The sequence below is a fragment of the Canis aureus genome, chromosome 22 (genome assembly GCF_053574225.1).
Source record: "Canis aureus isolate CA01 chromosome 22, VMU_Caureus_v.1.0, whole genome shotgun sequence".
Lineage (NCBI taxonomy): Eukaryota > Metazoa > Chordata > Mammalia > Carnivora > Canidae > Canis > Canis aureus.
In genome coordinates, this window is record NC_135632.1 from 20632080 (window position 1) to 20650453 (window position 18374).

General features: G+C 43.1%; 1 long non-coding RNA gene across 4 annotated transcripts in view; it reads left to right on the top strand.

Moving 5' to 3' along the window:
• Positions 1-18374, top strand: part of LOC144293854 (uncharacterized) — a 441703-nt gene that overhangs the window by 415275 nt on the left and 8054 nt on the right. For 2 of the 4 annotated variants that reach the window (XR_013361205.1, XR_013361203.1), the window contains exon 7: positions 11300-12598. The exons of the other annotated variants lie outside the window; for them this stretch is intronic. This is a non-coding gene — a long non-coding RNA (uncharacterized LOC144293854). Of the gene's footprint in view, positions 1-11299; positions 12599-18374 lie in introns of those variants that run through there. 4 annotated transcript variants of the gene reach the window in all.

Consider the following 18374-nt stretch of genomic DNA (forward strand, 5'->3'; position numbering starts at 1 on the left):
ACGGTGAGGGGCTAAGAAGAGAATGGGAAGGAAAACTTGAGTGGACTCCAGTCAAGAAGCTGATAGTGCCCAGAAAGGAAGAAGATTTTTTAAATTTGTTTTCTTTTATTTTGCTTAGGGCTAGGAGGCACTTGAGGTCATTTTTTCAGTTCAGAGATAGAGGGAGAAGTAAAAGAGTCTGACTAAGAAAGTTAGAGTGGAACATTGGTAGAGGGAGGTGCCTGAGATTATGGCAGCCAGGATATCCTGCAGGAGAGGGGGCTGCCCCTATAAGGAGATGGGATACACCCCCAGGCCTGCAGGAAGGAGGACTTCATGGCTCCATATAGAGCGACCTTTAAAGTGGGGAGAGGTTACTAAAGAAGCACATGGTGGATGGCCTTAATCTTCATAATAAACATATAAAGAGATCAACGTCTGCCTATCAAGGACTTGGGAATAATAGAAACATTTTGGATCTGTACAGGGAAGAACACAATAAGGAATCATTCAGGCTGAATAGAAGTACAAACATAAATGGTTACCGTTAGGATTACATACTCCATCGCAGGCACTGTTCTATGCCTCCTACATGATAATTCAATTCATTAGTATAATTTTTATACATTCTTAGTATCCTTATCCCCACTTTTTGATGAGGAAATTGAGGTGTAGAGATCTCCAGCAGCTTGGAGTCAGGAGGATTGCTGGATGCTATGAGGGGAACTGATTTAAGAATTCCCTTAAACCAGCTGGATGAAGATATGAGTGCAGTGGATATGGAACCCCTGTCCAGGCTGTTCAAAGAGAGACCCAAGAATAAAAAATGTGAAGGAGTGAAAGCACTGGAGGCCAGGACCAAAGGCAGATTCCAGAGTCCATGTGTGTGTAGGTGACATCTGAAGCCATGAGGCAGATAGGCTCACTCAGGGGCAGAGTTCAGAGTGTGGGGAAGTAGGGGTCTGGGCACATATCTGGAGGAATCCCAGGATGAAGGAATCCCAGAAGGAGTCAATCCCAGGATGAAGGAGAGGCAGAGGAGGGGAGGCTTGCAAAGGAGTCAGAACAAATGTTGGCAGGAAATCAGGGAGTGAGGCAGTGGCATGTCACTAGAGCAAAGGGAAGGGAGTGGGTATCAAGGAGTAGGGAGTGTCCAATAGGGCAGTGAGAACTTGTCAGGTGAGTGAAATGAGGACCCAAACATGCCCATTGGATGTGAGCATGTAGAGTTCTGATGACCCAAGCAAGAGCTGTTCCAGGGGAGTGATGGGATCTAAAGCAAGCTGGGAGTAGATTGAAGATGAGTGAGAAGTGTTAAGTAGGAAGCATGAAACTACCTTTCTAGGAGGTTTGGTATCAAGGGTAAAGAGGGCTGAGGCAATTACTGGAGGAGTACACAAGGCAGTGTTTGAGTGGAAAAGACTACGGGTATTTAAAGGGGCATTTTTTCTTTGAGAGAAATCCATTAGAGAGGGAACTAAAGAAAGGAGGGATTGTGGATAAGGTGCCTCTCCTGACAAGGCAGGAGAAGATGGATCTTAAACCATTTGGACGAACCAGTCTTTGTTGGTGGGAGGGAGAAAAGGCCAGGGAACAGGAGGGAGGGGGTGGGCTTGCATGCTTGGTGGTGAGTGGGCGAGAGTGTTCTGGGGAATAGACTCAGTGTTCCCCATGAAATAGGAGGCAGGGTTGTAAGCCAAGAGTGAGGCAAGAAGTGAGGGTGTCAGAGGTTTGAGGAGGGCATCTCCTTCCCTCAGAGCTGATGAGAGGAAAGTGGTATGCTTGCTGGGTGGTGTTGGGAGTCCATCTGAGAATAGTTACTGTGAATACCTGGTGAAACTGATCTGCCCAGTGGTACTTTCTGAATAAAACTCAGCAGCTTGCCCTCTGCCTCAGAACACAAGGAGAGCTGGGTCCTTTCAGAGCTGGCTTTTTGTCAGATGGATGTGATATAAAGAGAGAGGCAGAGGAGTAGCAAGTTCTGAAAAAGTGCTATGGAGTAATGGCCACAAGATGGAATTTTGATAAAGAAGAGAATAAAAAGAGAGAAGCTAGCTGATGGATGGGCACAGAGTAAAGGGGTTTAGCTATCTGGAGGTCCCAATGAAATTCTAAAATCACTGGGGAGAAGTTGACTAAGCTACCTGGATAGGAAATCAAGACCTATGCATAAAAGAAATCATGATGACAAGATTCAGGTAGTTTGGGGAATAAGTAACCAATGTGGAATAGGGAAGAAGACTACTAGGGAGGAGGAGGTCAAGAGACTGAGTGATCAGAATATTGGTTGGTCATCCGCGTGGACCCGGAAGCCACATGACTCCAGGGCCAGAGTCATCTATGAATGAGGGTGGCAGGAAGCACTGAGCAGGGGAAGAAGGTGGCATGGCCTATAGCCCTGGAAGGTGGCCTAGCCTATAGCCTATAGTACTCTTATGCCTGAAATGCCACAATTTGAGATTCCTTCTTTTTTCTTTTTCTATTTTTTTGAAAAGAGAGAGACAGTACACAAATGGGGCTGGGGATAGGGAGAGGGTAGGGGGAGAGAGAGAATTCTAAGCAGGTACCAGAAGCATGGAGCCTGACACAGGGCTCCATCTCAGGGTTCTATCTTACAACTCTGAGATCATGACCTGATCTTAAATCAAGAGCTGGATACTGAACAGATTGAGCCACCCAGGTGCCCCTGAGATTCCTTTTCTGACTTAAGATGTCGTCCCCTTGAAGTTGCAAAGATTCCGAGGAAGAATAATACACCAAGCCTTGTGAATCATTTACTCTTTGGTATAAATGAGTTTCTCAGTAGTTCACAGAGAACACTTTTTGGCCAAGAGAACTAAAAAGGCATATGGAGTGAGAGGAAATGGCTAAGCCTAGAAAATGTCATCACAGTCAATCCCAGGAAGCAACACAGGGCAATTGGCTCAGTGTAGCAGGGAAGTTGTAATCAGGCAGGTGGAGTTCCACTGGCTTACAACAGCGCTGTGAGCAAGCAGAGGGCACCATGAGACTTGGCTCAGGCTTCCAGCTCACTGGAGTTGTGTGAGATCTAAGTAGGGATCACGATCCTGGACAACTAAAACAAACCACAGTTCGCCCTAATAAAGACCATTTCTAGGCGGCTGGCTGCTGACCTCACTGCCACTGCTGCGTAGCAGTGAATTTTCTAATTGGAGAGGTAGGACTATACAGACTTTGCTATTAAATTATAGGTCCCCTCTCATTATGGGAAGCAGATAATATTCATGCGTTTTAAGAAACTGATCACATTGTACTCGCATGTCCATCCATCATCCATCCATCCCAAACCAAACATTTATTGATCAATTTCTATATGCAGGCCTTTTGATGAGGGGTATGCAGAGATATGAATAAGACATAATTCCATTCTTCAAAGAGATCATCACCTGGGTGAGGGATAGAAAGAGAAGTTAGATAAAGAAATAAAATGCTGTTTGGTAAATTCTGTAACAGTGAATTGCACAAAATAGCTAGGGAACATAGCAGAAGAAGTAACTAACTTTGCATACAATTTTTTTTTTCTAAATCAGAATATAAGCAAACTAAACATTGGTCAGAAATGTCCTAAAGTAGTCAGTGCCTTGTTTGGGTTGGGAATAAGACATATGTGCTAAAATCGCTCAAAATTGCTAAAAATAAAGTTTCAGAAGGTCCTAGCACCTGGACAACTGTCCTGGTGTTGGCATGAATGGGATGTATTTTGCTGTGGTTTTGAGATGAAGAATATTCTAAATTAGTAGCAGAAGTATCGTCTGAGTTAACATACCTATACAATGAAGAGAATCCAAGCGAAATCGTAGAACTGCGATTTTCCTCCCACTTGGGAAGATATCAGAGCATCCTTGAGGCTGATAGGGAAGGGATCCCAGAAATCTATCTTTGGGACACAGAGCCTGAGATCTCAACAGGGCATGGAGACTTGAAAGCTTTCCCCCTTGCACTACTTTCTCTTTCATGTGTCTAAAAGCATGATTTTCAGCTTGAGGTCATAGCACAAAGGTATGTGGCCACACCTGTAATAACTAAAAAAGATTAACATACCCACCTCTCAATAATAGTTTCAGAGTTATTTCTATGATGATACAACTCTCATTCGTGTTTGAATCTTTTCCCAGTGGCATAGAAGGGGATAGATTTATGGCTCTGAAGGTAATTCTGCATGACCGGCCACCTATCTTATTTCTAACGCATCTTTCCTACCATGAAGACCATTATCATTGACACATGTCAAGGATGACATGGGAAAGGTTCAGCTGGGGGACTGGGAATTCTGTGGTATCTCTTCTCCAGGTATAAATAGTTGATATTGCAGTGAAGTGCTTATGATCCAGTCATTCATGATTCTTCTATAAAAAGAAAAGTTTAAAAAAATGATATGCACTAATTAAGTTTACTCTGTAGGAGGTGAATAAGTTCAAGGTTTCAATGGGGTCTAGAAAGAAATAAAACGGTGAGGTACGGATTGGTACTTCTGAGTGGCAGCTGTCATTAATTGCTGCTTGACCTAAGGTTTCCTCTTATCCTCCAGAAATCCTTTTAACACTCTCTCCAGCACCTGCCGGTCCATGAACTTCTGGCCTCCAGATCCTTTTGGCTTAGCTTCTGCTTGGGGTCCCTGCTTCCTTATCTCTCTCGAAGTCCCTTTAAAAGACAATTGACTTTTTGTTTCCTTTTCTTTCGTGGTCAGAGCACAAAGAAAATGAAAAGTTCCTGTGGTTCACAGTCTGGTTCCCTTCCAATCAGGTTGTCTTACCTGATGACTGAGTCACGGACACTAGTCTCTGCTCACTACCCCCTGCCCCGCTCCCTCCACTCCCCTGCCCTGGCTTTTCTGATGAATTGCCCCCTCCGACACACTAACAACCCTCTGAGCCCTGGAACCTGCAGTGAGTAGGATCATACAGTTTTCTTTCTTCTGACAGCCCTTTTCTTTTTTTTTTTTTTTTTTTTTTTTTTTTTTTTTTTATTTTCTTTTTTTTTTTTTATTGGTGTTCAATTTACTAACATACAGAATAATACCCAGTGCCCGTCACCCATTCACTCCCACCCCCCGCCCTCCTCCCCTTCTACCACCCCTAGTTCGTTTCCCAGAGTTAGCAGTCTTTACATTCTGTCTCCCTTTCTGATATTTCCCACACATTTCTTCTCCCTTCCCTTATTTTCCCTTTCACTATTATTTATATTCCCCAAATGAATGAGAACATATAATGTTTGTCCTTCTCCGACTGACTTACTTCACTCAGCATAATACCCTCCAGTTCCATCCACGTTGAAGCAAATGGTGGGTATTTGTCATTTCTAATAGCTGAGTAATATTCCATTGTATACATAAACCACATCTTCTTTATCCATTCATCTTTCGTTGGACACCGAGGCTCCTTCCACAGTTTGGCTATAGTGGCCATTGCTGCTATAAACATCGGGGTGCAGGTGTCCCGGCGTTTCATTGCATTTGTATCTTTGGGGTAAATCCCCAACAGTGCAATTGCTGGGTCGTAGGGCAGGTATATTTTTAACTGTTTGAGGAACCTCCACACAGTTTTCCAGAGTGGCTGCACCAGTTCACATTCCCACCAACAGTGTAAGAGGGTTCCCTTTTCTCCGCATCCTCTCCAACATTTGTTGTTTCCTGCCTTGTTAATTTTCCCCATTCTCACTGGTGTGAGGTGGTATCTCATTGTAGTTTTGATTTGTATTTCCCTGATGGCAAGTGATGCAGAGCATTTTCTCATATGCATGTTGGCCATGTCTATGTCTTCCTCTGTGAGATTTCTGTTCATGTCTTTTGCCCATTTCATGATTGGATTGTTTGTTTCTTTGGTGTTGAGTTTAATAAGTTCTTTATAGATCTTGGAAACTAGCCCTTTATCTGATATGTCATTTGCAAATATCTTCTCCCATTCTGTAGGTTGTCTTTGAGTTTTGTTGATGACAGCCCTTTTCTTAAAGAAGCCAAACTCTTTTGGCCTTTCCAAAGTTTAAAAAATAGCTTAAATATGCCAGAGCATGTGTTCAGCGGAGCTTCATAGTACTTTTCATATATCCAAGTTACTAATTTTCAGGGACCTGCCAACATTTCCATTTTAAGCTTGTAAGATTAGAAAGAATAATTTGAAAATATGTCAAAACTTTACATTTTCCATCTAGGCCCTGGGTGGAGATCATCTTGGGGTGGGCTTTGTGGTGTCTTGGCTACTTCTCTTTTTTTTCCCATGGGTTGCCACCCTTTGTCCATTCACTGGAGCGCAGGAGGTGGGGTATAGCACAAGCTCAGTCTGCATTATTTTAGTGAAGTGCTAGAGGCAGAGAGAATGGAAGATGAGAAGACTATGACTCTATGGATTAAAATCAGATGTTACTTATAATTACATCACAGGCTCGAAGCTTCGATAGCTGATAACGTGCATTGAAGAGTCAGGTAGTGGCTGTGTAGTGCAGTCCACGGAAGAAGACATGCACCCCTGGAAAGAGTGATGCCTCTCCACCCTGGGCTTAGGCTTCTGTTAGACGCCCCCATTCATTTCACTTTCCCCATAACACACACTCACACCCCTTTAAATGCTCAAGACACACCCTCATCTCCACTCACCCCCTCACATACACCCTGTCACCACCACAACATACTCTCATATCTACTCATACACACTCACAGCCACACACTGGTGCACACTCGCATACGCACACATGCTCTCACACACAACACAAATGCATTCATTAATACACATACACACCTTCTCAGAAGTGTGCTCCAGGGGGCAGGGTGCTGACCTTGAGCAGAAGGCAGTGCAGAGGACCCTATACTGGGAATGAGAAGATTTGGTTGGCTGTATGACTTTGGGCAGACCCTTCCCCCCACCAGGGCCTTAGTGTCCCCACTTGGAAAATAAGGGATGTGAACCATAGAATGCTAAAGTTTGCTCCCAGTCCCCATGCCATTAGGAAGAGCCTCTCCCTCTTTCCCATCATTCCTGCACTGAGGGCTTCTCAGAAACTGAAAAAGAAGCTGAAGTGATTAATGAGGGAACAGAGATGAATCCATTTCAGTCTTTGCAGTTAATGATTTTTGTAACCTGCTGAGCTGGTCTGGCACCTTCAGACCTGTTATTTCGGGTAGTTTTTTGTTGGTCTTTTCCAGGCTTCCAAATAACTCCCCTTGACATGGCACCCATTGGTACTTTCTCTCCCTGGCCAGCTGTGGGTGGCACCAGAGGCCATTTGGAGCTGGCAAGCCTATCACTCCACTCACCCCCTCACATACACCCTGTCACCCCAATTTTCCAAGTGGGGATGCTTTTGCTGGCTGCAAACACCAGCAAAGTGAGTCACTTTGGGGCACTGACCTTAAAGGGAGAGGCATCAGTGATTGCTTCTCAGCAGCGTCTCTAATGGCCCAAGATGCACACAGTCGCTCCCCGTTTTATATCACTTTGCCACAGGCAGTGCACATTCACACCTATTAATTACTTCGTTTGGTTCTTACAAGAGCTCTAAGAAGAAGAGAGTTCAAATATTCTTATTGCAATTTTTGATAAAAGGTTAAGTGACTTGCCTTATGGTCACAGCTAATGAGGAACAGAGGTGTGGCTGCACTTGTTTTTTTCTGATTGACAGACCAGGGCCTTTCCTGAGGCTTTGCATCATTTTTAAGAATATGGATGTCGGAGACTCACTCCAGGGGTGAAAGGGTTCATGGTGTCAGGACGGGGGATGGGAACCTAGCTTGTTAGCTGGATCCCCAGGGGATTCTGCTACACCCTGGATTTGGATGTATGTGATCCAGAGGATGGGCCAGGCTTGGTGTGGTAAGAAAGCTGTGAGGTATGGTGGGACTGTGCGCTTATAATGCTGAGGCCTGGCTTGAAATTCTGTGTGATACTAGGCTCCCTCTAGTTGTTCTCAGTCTCAGTCCCTTCACTTGATCATGAGGAAAATGAAGCCTAGGCTAGCCCCTTACCCACCCCAAACACAACACCACACACACACACACACACACACACACACATGCGGGTGCTTGCATGTGCGTGCATACACACATAAGTACCTAAGTATTAGCTCAGAAAGATAGTATTTGGGAAAGCCCTCATAATGCACATGAGAAGTTGTATTAGTTAGTGTTTGCTGTGGTAACAAAGAGCCCCAATTTGTCATGGGCCTCAAACCATCAACCACTTATTTCTTACTGACTTAACGTGAGGGCTGCAGGTGTGGTTCTACTGGCCTCTGCTGGGCTGGACTGAGCTGGGCTCCACATTCAGACTGAAGAGGTAGCTACTCTCAAGCTGTTCTCATGGTGGAGGGTAAGAACAAAATGGGCAGAGCCAAATCCCCCAAGAATAGTTAAACTTCTGCTCAGATAGGACCTATATCACATCCACACTCTCATTTCATTAGCCAAGCAAGTCTCTTGGCCAAACTTGCAATCAATGTGTAGAGAATTATATACTCTGCCTACAGGGAATCATGGCCTAGGTGGAGAGGGAGTGAGTAGTTGTCAACACATAACTCAGCTTAGCATAGGGTGTTATTATACTGCTTACATGTACAGAACCATGAACTTCAACTCCAATGGTTGAATTAACCTCTTCATTGTCTGGTTGGGTGATTATCTTCCAGTCTAAATGGCTTTAATGCATGAAGCAGACCTTATACTCCAGCAGAGGACCATCAGAGATGCATGAGCCTTGTCCAAGGTGGTGTAGACAGGAAGGTACCTTCTCTAGCTGCTTTGCCTCCTTTTCCATAAGGATAACAACAACCAGCATATCAGGAGCACTTTAGTCCCTATTTCATTTTCTCCATAGAACCAGCCCTGGAGCTAACATACTGGGTAGTGGAGCAGCACAAGAGATAAATGGTCCTGGAATTCTAATCCTGGTTCTGCTACTTACTAGACATGTGACCCCATATGAGTTATGTAACTTTGCTGAGCCTTATTTCATCAATGGTAAAAGTGAGACAATAATAACTTCTTCTGGGGGGCTCTTGTGAGGATTAGAGTCAAAATGTTCTTCATATTGCCTAGAATAATCTCTGGACAGTCTTTGAATAGCATCTACTTTCAAAATTACCTATATTCTAAATGTGATCACTTTTTATCAACCTCTCTGTGGCATCTTTTTCTAGTTAGGTGAATACCAACTGCCATAACAAATAAACTTCTTGATTTCAGTGGTTTCACACAATTAAAGCTTATTTCCTCCATATATTAGAGTTTAACACAGTGTTTATGATTGGCAAGAGACTCTCCTCCCTAGAGGCTTCAGGAACCCAAGCAACCTCCAGGTCATGACCCCACCATCCCCTAAGTCTTCAGATGCCACTCTTGGAGCAGATGGGCACAGAGGAAGGGGAGACAACATACTGTTCCCTAATCACCTGGGCCCATAAGTGAAGCACATCACTTCTACGTATATTTCATTGGCAGGAGAAAAAAAAAAGAAGAAAACGGCCACTCTCAACAGCAAAACAGACTGAGAAATGTAGCTTCCTTGTGAACCAAGGAAGGAAAATTTCCAGGAGGCCTGTGGCACATCCCATCTCCCCCTCAGGTCACTGTAAATGGTCCTCTGAGCCCACTCTCACCAGGAGAGGCTCCTTCCACACTAGAGGAAGAGGGGTCTTGTAAAATGTGAATTACTTAGTGTTGTATTCCTGTACAAAACCCTTCATATCTTCCTATGCTCCTAGGATGAACTCTAGACTACAGTCATGGCCAGCAAGAACCTGCTGGAATAGGCCCCTGCCTATCTCTCTGGTCTCATCTGCTATTCTTTCACTCACTCCACTGTAACCCTAGAGATCAGCTTTCTATTTTGGAACATGCTGGACTTATTAATGACTTTAATCCTTTGTACTTGCTGTCCCCTTAGCCTGTGACAATCTTTCTACCTCACGTTTTATTCACTTTTCTGCTAAAATACTGCCTCCCTGGAGAGACCTTGTTTGACCACTCGATGATGATCAAGGGTCAAAAATGTTTGACCCTCATCTTTTAAAAAAAATTATTGGGAATATTAAACACAGGAGAAGCAATAGAAATAAGATGAACATCTGAACCACTACCCAGCTTTATCAAGGTTTTACATATATAAGAGTTTATTAAAATGAGGATCTTTTAAACTCAGTTTTGACCGGAATCCAATACCAATGTGGTAAGTGCCAAGTAGCGCCATATTCCAAAGCAAGGTGATAGTGTTAGCTCATCACCCACCTGCTGCTTTATTTTTTTTTTAATTAAAAATTTTTTTTTACCTACCTGCAGCTTTATAGCAGGATAAGTCTGGAGACATCGGAAGAGGAAATTTCTTTGGCAGGAGTGGTTGGAGTAGTGTGGCATGTCCCCTTGCCTGTCTGTAGGAGAAAGAGGAGGGTGTTTCCCTCTCCCCTTCACCTCAGAGAAGGCATTAGAAGAACCACTCAGAGCTCCTGTCCTGTGACTTCTGGAGGGGGAGGTACACTCTGGGATGGAGAAGTCTGAAGAGAAACCCGGCTCACAGCTGAGGACTGTATAGTAAGGAGAAGTATTCTCTAGAGTGAGCTGCTGGATGGCAGGGTAAGAGTGAGAGTCTCCCTATCAGGGGATGATGTGAGGAAGGAAGCAAGTGTGTGCCCTGCTCAAGGTCCTCTCTTCCCATGTATACATGGGCACACAGGGAGAAGGCAGATGTCTTACAAGACAGGAAGCAAGTTCTCATCAGGAATCAGATCTGCTGACACCTTTGACTTCTCAGCCTCTAGACTATGAGAAATAGTTGTCTGTTTTTTAGCCTCCCCACCCCCACCCCCTGCCGTCTATAGCTTTTTCTTATAACAGTCTAGCCTGAGCTGATTAGAACAATAAGTGGTAGTGAGAATTGGGGGGCTGCTGTAACAAATAGCTAGAAATGCAGCTTGGGAATTGGGTGATGGACAGAAGCTGTGAGTCTTTTGGGGTGCATGCTGGTGATAGAAAAGGGGAAAAGCTGTAGAGAAAGCTGCTATCTTCTTAAAGAACACATACAGAATCACATACAGAATGTTGGTAGAAATATGGGCTATGAAGGCCACTCTGATGAGGGCTCAGATGGAGATGAGTAATATGTTTTGGACACTAGAGCAAAGGCCATCCTTATTGTAGAGTGGCAAAGAACTGAGGTGGATTCTGTTTGTGTCTTTTGTTTTTTTGTAGGTAGGACTTGTGAGTGATAGGTGGATTCTGTTTGTGTCTTTTGGTTTTTGGTAGGTAGGACTTGTGAGCGATAAAATTGATAAAATTGGATATTTAACTGAGGAGGTTTTGTTTTGTTTTGTTTTGTTTTAGGTAGGCTTCATGCCCAACATGGAGACCAATGCAGGGCTTGAACTAATGACCCCAAGATCAAGATCTGAGCTGAAATCAAGAGTCAGACGCTTAACCAACTGAGCCACCCAGGTGCCCTTAGCTGAGGAGATTTCTAAACAAAGTGTTGAAGGAGAGTCTTGGTCCCTCCTGATTGCTTACAGTAAAGTAAGAAGACAGAAATAAATTGAAGAAATGTTTTGGGAAATAAAACCACAAGGAGGCTTGATATCCAAATCTTGATTAAACAATTTAAGAAACAAGATTTAAAAATAAAGGAGCCAGAATTTAAATATTTGGAAAATTCTCAGTCTATCTACATTGCAAATAAATAAGTAAAAATGAGGAAGTGTGTTTGGAGAACACCAAGCATGTGGCTAACCAATGAGATTAGTGTGAGTGTGAACCAAGGACCTAATCAGTCTTCTCAACAGAAGTCAGAAGTAGAGATGGGATTTTACCTGCAGAAATACTGCAACCTGGAACTAAAAGAAAGGGAAAATGAAATGAAGGCAGGCTGCAAATTTGTGCCTTTTCTCAAGAAAAGGGAAGAATGACATCAAAGGTGATTGAGAGATCATCAGGGCTGCCTTTCCCACCACAAACCCAGGGGGCAGAGCTAGTTCCTACTGGGCTTCAAAGGGTGGAGCCACTTCTTTGGTTTGGAGGGCTGGCACCTCAAGAGCAGAGCCACTGCAGAGAGCTCTGTGAACAGCAGCTCATGGAGCTGAAGGGATGGGGCTACCTTGCTAAGTTGTGGGGGGGCTTCTTGTTACCCAAGGGCCTACAGGGCAGAGCATCAAACCAAAGAAAATTATCCTCAAGTCTTAACATCTCATGGAATTTGCCTTGCTAACTTTAGGATTTCCTTGGGACCTGTCACCCCTTTTCTTCCTCCTATTTCTTCCTTTTGGAAAGAGAATGCCTATCCTATGCCTGTCGCATCATAGCATTTTGGAAACACAAACTTATTCAGTTTTGTAGGTTCACAGATGGAGAAGAATTTGTTTCAGGATGGATCTTACCTCAAGTGTCACCCATATCTGACTTAGATGACATTTAATAAGACTTTAGATTTAAGGGGCACCTGGGTGGCTCAGTACATTGGGTGTCTGCCTTTAGCCTGGGTCGTGATCCCAGAGTCCTGAGATGGACCCCTGTGTTGGGCTCCCTGCTCTGTGGGGTACCTGCGTCTCCTTCTGCCTGCTGCTTCCCCTGCTTGTGCATGCTCTTTCTCTCTCTCTCTCTGTCAAATAAATAAATAAAATCTTTTAAAAAATACTTTAGATTTTAGAGTTGATGCTGGAATGACTTATGACATTGGGGCTGTTGGGATGCAATGTATGTATTTTGCATGTAAGACGGACATGAATTTGAGAGGCCCGGTAGCAGAATGTTACGTTCTGAATGTTTGTGTACTCTCCAAATTCATATGTTGAAGCCCTAACCCACGTGATTGTTTTAAGAGATGAGGCTTTTGGGAGATAATTGGGTTTACATGAGGTCATGAAGGAAGGGTTCTCTTGATGATATTAGTCCTCTAATGAAAAGAAACCAGAGAGCTCTCTTTTTCTTTCTCTCTACCATATGAGGACATAGCAGTAGGACTGTGGTCTGGCATTCAGAATGTGGGAATTCTCAGTCTCCAGAACTGTGTTGTTTAAGCTGGACAGTCTATGGTGTTTTTTTTTGGTTTTTTTTGTTTTTGTTATAGCAGCCAAACAAAGACAGAACCAATTGGCCAGAATGAGGAAGCACATGTTAGTTACTGATTTTCTATAAATACCCTTTATCAGGTTGAAGAATTTCTCTTCATTTTGGAGTTGTTGTGAGTCTTTGTTATAAATAGGAAAACGAATAAACAAACTGTGGCATGTTCATATAGAATACTACTCGGCAACATAAAAGAATAAAACTGTACTTTTAAGTACAAAAACATGGATGAATCTCAAAAACATTGAGGAAAACTTGAAAAACAGACTTGAAAGAGTACCTACCACATGATCTCACTTTTACGTAGCTTATGAATAGGCAAAGCTAAGCTATGGTTATGGAAATTGACTAGTGGATGGGGTAGGAGTTAGTTGACTAGAAAGAGGCATGAAGAAACTTTCAGAAGTAATAGCAATGTTCTCTATTTTGTTTCTTCTTCTGAAACCACAATTATACACGTTAGGGTAGAGGAAGCCAAAGTGGACTCTTTCAGGCTAAATTGTTTTGTGCCTTTTCACCCAATTCCACCTGTGCATTCCTTTCAGGAGCCCACATATCTTCAGATCTCCAATCCAGGGATGAAGGGTCTCATTTCTAGATCAACAAGAAATTACCTCTCAAAATTCATCATTGGGGTAAAGATTCAAAATGTCACCATCCATTCATCTCTCTGCCCCATGGAGAAACTGCATTATAATAAAAAGTCCTTATACCACAAGATATCTTGACACTGAGAGGGTTAGATGCACTGACAAACTTTTCAGATGCCCCAACCCAGCAAAGGGAGCCATTAGGCCGGGGGGAGTTACAGGTTCTATCCCCTTGGGCAACCACCTTGCTTTCCTCTTTCAAAATATAGTCTTATCTAGGTCAATAAAAATATGTTTGGAGGGTGCGGGCAAGACGGCAGAGGGGAAGGGTCCCCAAGTCACCTGGACCCACCAACCAACCATCCTGAATACCTATGAATTCCACCAGAGATTTAAAGAGAAAACAGCCGGAATGCTACAGAGAGAAGGGTTTTCACTTCTAACAAGGCAGGAAGGCGGAAAAAAATTAAAAAAGAATCTAGTTGGGGAGGGGCCCCCGCGAGGAGCCGGGCTGAGGGGGGCGGCAAGAATTTCCAGGACAAGAAAGCCCCACCCCAGAGACACGGGTACTTTAAAAATCTGCAATGGATTCTTCGCGGTGGGAAAGGTGCTCAGCAGAGACCTCGGGCAGGATCGCAGGAGGGGCAGTGGATCCCCCAGGTTCCCGGGGTCACTAGCAGAGGAGGGGCGCCCGGCCGAGCACGGTAAAGGACTGGAGCATGCCCGTGGGGCCTCGGGAGTGCGATTCCAGTGCAATTCCAGCACCGGGGACACAGCCCAGGATCCTGAGATTCCCCGGGACAGGCAGAGGCGGGGAGGGCCCAGGACAGCGAGGATGCTCCTGCCGCTGGGCGCCCCGAGCTGTGCAGGTCAGCGCCCCCCGCCCGGGAGCATCCTGGGAGTTACTGCGGGAGTGGACTCCAGGGCTGGGGAGCTGGCCGCCGCCAGTGTGGTCGTTCCTCCTGGTGTCACCCTGTGCCTGGGAGGGGTGGGGCCACCAGGGGATGGGGCCCTCCAGGGGTAAACAGCTCCCACTGGGCCCGGCACCCAGCGGGGGGCTGGGCGGCTCCCCAGGTGCATACACCTGAGAGTCAGCACAGTGGACCCTCACCCAGAAGACCAGCTGGAAGGACGGGGACAAACAAGTTCTTGACCGAGCAGCACTGGGAAGCTCCAGGGGAAGTCGAGGGATTTATAGTGTATAGAGCTAGAGGGTAGCCCTCCTTTTTTTTCCTTTTTCCAGCACAACTCGTTTTTATATTAGATTGTAAATTTCCCATTTTTTTTCTCTTTTCCCACCTTAACTACAATACTTTACCACCTCTTCATTTTTAAGTTTCTTCCTTTTTGACTTTCATATTTCTACAATTACAGATCCTAGATATATTTTTCACTTCTAGATTCCCTTCAACATACTCAACTTAATTTTGGGAGATATACAAGATATATATTTTTTGTGTGTGTTGTGTTTTTTGTTTTCTCTGCCTCATTTTGTTCTACAATGGCAGAAGTGAATACCTTCTAAAACATGACCAGCATGCACCCAGAACCAAGTGGTATTCCATGCTGGTTCATTCTGTGAGATTCCTCATTCCCATTTTGCCCCCCCCCTTTTTATCTCATTTATGTTTTGGTGGTCAATGGTGGGGCTCTCTACATTTCTGATTTATATAAATTTGAGACTGAGCATCTTCTAACATACAGAACTTAATACACTCAGAACCAACAGGATCACCCTCTAGGGTCCCTCTGGTAGACTATATTCTCCCTCCACTACAACTTCATCACCACACCATCTCCCAGTCCCCCCCACTTTTTTTTCTTCTCCTTTTTTTCCTTTTTTTTTTTTTCCTCTCTAGTTCTGTTTTTTTCTCTTTTCTTTTTGTTTTCTTCTTCTTTGGGATGCTTGGCCTTTTATTTTTCACTACTTTGTTTTAAAATTTGTTTTTCACTTTGGTGGCCTTTTTGTTTTATTTCGTTCTGATCTTTGTTTTCAATTTCTTGTATCTGACCTTATCAGAATCATCTAGGGTGAAATTTACTTAGGTTGTGGTTGATATTCTTGATTCAGTCCACTCATACAGCCACTCGGCACTGAGCAAAATGACTAGAAGGAAGAACTCACCACAAAAGAAAGAATCAGAAGCACACTGTCTGCCACAGAGTTACAGAATTTGGATTACAATTCAATGTCAGAGCCAATTCAGAAGCACAATTATAAAGCTACTCGTGGCTCTGGAAAAAAGATAAAAATTCAAGAGACTTCATGACTGCAAAATTTAGATCTAATCAGGCTGAAATTAAAAATCAATTAAATGAGATGCAATCCAAACTGGAGCTCCTAACAACCAGGGTTAATGAGGTGGAAGAAAGAGTGAGCGACTTAGAATACAAGTTGATGGTAAAGAAGGAAGCTGAGGAAAAAAGAGAAAAACAATTAAAAGACCATGAGGAAAGGTTAAGGGAAATAAATGATAGCTTCTGAAGGAAAAATCTGTGTATAATTGGGGTTTCAGAGAGGGCTGAGAGGGCCAGTGGGCCAGAAAACATTTGAACAAATCATAGCTGAGAACTTCCCTAATTTGGAGAGGGAAACAGGAGACAGAGATCCAGGAGATAGAGAAGTCTCCCCCCCAAATCAACAACACCTCGACATTTAATAGTGAAACTTGCAAATTCCAAAGATAAAGAGAAAATCCTTAAAGCAGCAAGAGACAAGAGATCCTTTACTTATATGGGGAGAAATATTAGATTAACAGCAGACCTCTCCACAGAGACCTGGCAGGACAGAAAGGGCTGGCAGGATATATTCAGAGTACTAAATGAGAAGGACATGCAGCCAAGAATACTTTATCCAGCAAGGCTCTCATTCAGAATAGAAGGAGAGATAAAGAGCTTCCAAGATAGGCAGAAACTGGAAGAATATGTGACCACCAAACCATCTCTGCAAGAAATATTAAGGGGGACACTGTAAAAGAAAGAGGAAGCCCAAAGAAAGAATCCACAAAAACAGGGACTAAATAGGTAATACGATGACACAAAATTCATATCTTTCAATAATTACTCTGAATGTGAATGGGTTAAATGATCCCATCAAAAGATGCAGGATTTCAGACTGGATAAAAAAGCAAGACCTATCTATTTGCTGAATACAAGAGACTCATTTTAGACCTAAGGACACCTCCAGCCTGAAAGTGAAAGGTTGGAGAATGATTTACCATTCAAATGGTCCTCAAAAGAAAGCAGAGGTAGCAATGCTCATATCAGATAAATTAAAGTTTATCCCAAAGACTGTAGTAAGAGATGATGAGGGACACTATATCATAATTAAAGGGTCTATCCAATAAGAAGACCTAACAATCATGAATATTTATGCCCCAAATGTGGGAGCTGCCAAGTATATCAATCAATTAATAACCAAAGTAAAGACATACTTAGATAATAATACACTAATAGTAGGAGACTTCAACCCGGCACTTTCTACAAATGACAGATTTCTAAGCACAACATCACCAAAGAAACAGAAGCTTTAAATGATACACTGGAACAGATGGATTTCACAAATACACAGAACTTTGTATCCAAATGCGACTGAATACACATTCTTCTTAAGTCCACATGGAACTTTCTCCAGAATAGACCACATACTGGGTCACAAATCAGGTCTCAACCAATACCACAAGATTGGAATTGTCCCCTGCATATTTTCAGATCACAATGCTTTGAAACTAGAACTCAATCACAGGAAGAAATTTGGAAGAAACCCAAACACATGGAGGTTAAAGAGCATCCTTCTAAAAGATGAATGGGTCAACCACGAAATTAGAGAAGAATTAAAAAGATTCATGGAAACTAATGAAAATGAAGATGCAACCATTCAAAATCTTTGGGATACACAAAAGTGGTCCTAAGAGGAAAATACATTGCAATATAAGCATCCCTCAAAAAATTGGAAAAAAACTCAAATACATAAGCTAACCTCACATCTAAAGGAACTGGAGAAAGAACAGCAAATAAAACCTACACCAAGCAGAAGAAGAGAGTTAATAAAGATTCGAGCAGAACTCAATGAAATAGAGACCAGAAGAACTGTAGAACAGATCACCAAAACCAGGAATTTGTTCTTTGAAATAATTAACAAGATAGATAAACCATTAGCCAGCCTTATTAAAAAGAAAAGAAAAAAACTCAAATTAATAAAATCATGAATGAAAGAGGAGAGATCATAACCAATACCAAGGAAATATAAACGATTTTAAAAAGTATTATGAGCAGCTATATGCCAATAAATTAGGCAATCCAGAAGAAATGGATGCATTTCTGGAAAACCACAAATTACCAAAACTGGACCAGGAAGAAATAGAAAACCTGAACAGACCAATAACCAGGGAGGAAATTGAAGCAGTCATCAAAAACCTCCCAAGACACAAAAGTCCAGGGCCAGATGGCTTCCCTGGGGAATTCTATCAAACATTTAAAGAAGAAACAATACCAATTCTATTAAAGCTGTTCCAAAAGATAGAAAGGGACAGAATACTTCCAAACTTGTTTTGAGGCCAGCATCACCTTAATTCCAAAACCAGACAAAGACCTCACCAAAAAGAATTATAGACCAACATCCCTGATGAACACAGATGCAAAAATTCTCAACAAGATACTAGCCAATAGGATCCAACAGTACATTAAGGAGATTATTCGCCATGACCAAGTGGGATTTATCCCCAGGATGCAAGGCTGGTTCAACACTCATAAAA